Source organism: Pseudorasbora parva, chromosome 19 (assembly GCF_024679245.1).
Source record: "Pseudorasbora parva isolate DD20220531a chromosome 19, ASM2467924v1, whole genome shotgun sequence".
NCBI lineage: Eukaryota > Metazoa > Chordata > Actinopteri > Cypriniformes > Gobionidae > Pseudorasbora > Pseudorasbora parva.
Window position 1 is genome coordinate 4,435,933 of NC_090190.1, and position 2,886 is coordinate 4,438,818.

The 2,886-nt window shown below is 45.4% G+C and overlaps 1 protein-coding gene across 1 annotated transcript in view; it reads right to left on the reverse strand.

Moving 5' to 3' along the window:
• ahdc1 (AT hook, DNA binding motif, containing 1) overlaps positions 1-2,555 on the reverse strand; it is a 36,641-nt gene extending 34,086 nt beyond the window's left edge. The window contains exon 1 of the mRNA XM_067425535.1: positions 2,023-2,555. The gene's annotated coding sequence lies outside the window, so the exon portion shown is untranslated. The remainder of the gene's footprint in view (positions 1-2,022) is intronic.
• Positions 2,556-2,886: the final 331 nt, after the last annotated feature.

Sequence of the window (2,886 nt, forward strand, 5' to 3'; positions counted from 1 at the left end):
GAGGGAGAAAGTGAGAGAGAGAGAGAGAGAGAGAGAGAGAGAGGGAGGGAGGGAGAGAGAGAGAGAATGACAGAATGACATATGTCAGGGCAGAATGCATATGTAACATATACTGTATCAGCGGATCTAAATAAAGTCTATTTCATGAATATAAAACTGCACAGGTTGCTGCATTTTTCTTAATAGGTGGCTTGTAGTAACATCTCACAATAACGATCCAGTTAGTGATACATATCAGCCCTAGTTAACAAGTGCTTAACATGAAATGGGTGAGTTTCAAAACTAATGCAGGATCATTTCCAGTGGAAGGTTGTGCTATCTGCGTATCTCACTGTGTATGTGATATGTGTGTGTTTCTCCCTTGTTTTTTCTCCCCTCCCTCCCTTTCTTTCTTTCCTTCTTTCTTTCTTTTCTTTCTCACTCTTTAATAATTGAGCTGGTTCTGTCTCTTGTTAGAGTTGGCTCGTTACGGAGAGACACAGAAACCAGTCAGGTACACAGAACGCTAGTTACTCGCTCTCGCCTCCTCTCGCACCAACTCCAACATCATCCTTGCTCGCAAGTTCTCTGTGTCTTCGTGTCTCTCTCTCTCTCTCTCACACACACACACACACACACACACACACACACACACACACACACACTGATGCGGATAAACTTAGCAGCCTGAAACAGAATGCCTCCCCCCTTCCTCCCTAGACTGAGGAACCGAGGTCAGAGGTGAAAATCTCTCCAAAAAACCAGCTACAGCCAGCCAGCAGGGAATGAAAAAGTGGATGGAAGAGAGTGAAGCTGTTTTTTCCTGCTAAGTATGTGCAGTGTGAGATACACTAGCTGTGGCCAAGGTCAGCTATGTCTCTCAGCTCTGCCAATCAGAGGTTTCCAGCTGTTGTGGGAAACCAAGCTTCCTTTACAGAATAAAGGTTGCCATGGAGACCAGCGCTATAAGACTCTCTGACAGGTGGACGCATGCACAGACAGTCCCCCACTCCCTATTCATTCCGTGTTATAGGCGATTTGACCAATATATAAAAAAACATGCACCTATAGAAACTATATGCACTAATTCATTCCACTGTCAGTAGAAATATCCGCGTTTCCGTAATGCCGCCATGTGCGTGTTTCAGGCAGAGCAGCTCGCGCGTTCCTGGCGTGTGCCGTGAATAATCGCGCCTGTCACAACATAAACATCTTCGCGTCACCGTCGCGCGCACAGCGCGAGCCCAAAGACTTGCGCCAACGCGCCACTGCATTGCCAACCAGCAGACGAGATTAGTTTAACTTCTTAATTGGCATGTTATGCAATGCTGCAAAAAATATTTTAAATATTGTATATTGAAATCATGACTCGATTAACATGCCATTTTTTCTGTCATTGTTGCTTATGTAAAGCAGTACTTCCAAATGAAACACTGTGAGACACGGGAGGCTGAATAATTAGCCAGACTAATCAAAAGTGCAGTCATTGGCGAGCTCCAGGCAGGCGCGTGAGGCTGCTGTCGTCTCCCCATAATAATCACCCAACGCATGCATGCCGTCAGTCAACAGCCACTCATGATCATAGTCAATGGGCACAACATTCAGCCTATGTTTGCCCCGCGTTATAGCGACACGCTTCCCAAATTACGCATAAACAAACGGTCAATTTAGCGAATCTTTTATATATATTTAAAATGCGTGGATATATATATATATATATATATATATATATATATATATATATATATATATATATCCACGCATTTTAATTGCACAAAATAATACGTGCCAGAAATATTTAATATTGCAGCTAAAAATGTGTCTGATGTAGGTGAGTGTAATCTATGTATACATATGGAGTGTGCGCGCGAGCTCGTGTGTATGTGTGTGTGAATGCGAGTGACCTATCGCGAGCTCAATGAATGGCAGCGATGAGGTTAATAAAAATTCCTTCAATAGAAAACACAAACCCTCGTGAAATGCGCCGCGGCGCAGGGGAAGACTATGCAAATTTTGGCTGTGAAGCCAGACGCGCGCACTCACCGGGAGGCGACGAGCTCCGCTGCTGCAGCTGTGGTGCCGCGCTCCTCACGCGCTCCTCGGGTCTCGCGACTGGATCACAGAGCGTTCGGTGACACGCAACATCCTAAAAGCAGAGGCTGTCTGTGTGAGAGAGAGAGAAAAAAACTACTATGCATGAATATCTGGGGTTTTGGTCATCTCGGTCCTCTTCTGTCTTGCGACGCTTTAGCATCTGGTAAAAAAAAAAAAAAGACAGAAAGAAAAAGAAAAACGCGCAAAAATACATACAGGGGAAAACAAGAGAAAACTCGCGTGTTTTTGTCACCACGTCGGATAAAAAAAAAACTCAAATTGTAGTAACCGAGTACCGCAGTTTGTCACAGGAGCGCGCCGGGAGTGCAGCGAGCACGAGAAATTGGAATGAGCGCCGTTCTGCGCCGTTTCTCGCCCTCTGCAAACCAACTCGGAGGAATCTAGTCAGAGAGGGCTGTAGACGTGCCTTGTAGATGGGGGCATCCGGGCCTCCGTAGATTCTTGTGTCTAGATTTTTTCACCTCCTCTGGAGGACTCTGGGTACTGAAGTTCTGCTCGTCGTGACTTCATTCATTCTCTCTCTCTCCCTCACTCCCTCACTCTCTCTCTTTCTTTCTCTCTCTCTCTCTCTCTCTTTCTTCCTCTCTCTCTCTCTCTCTCTCTCTCTGTCTGTCTGTGTGCGTATGGCTTGCATCAAATGATACTCAGACAGTGCGACGGCCGGGGCTCTGAAGAAATGCAATTAGATCTGCCTACGTGACGTAAATGCATTTTTGAGATCCCTATGCACATTTCATCTAGGGTGCACAGCAGATCTTTGGTAACACTTTATTTTACAGTGTCCTTGTTACA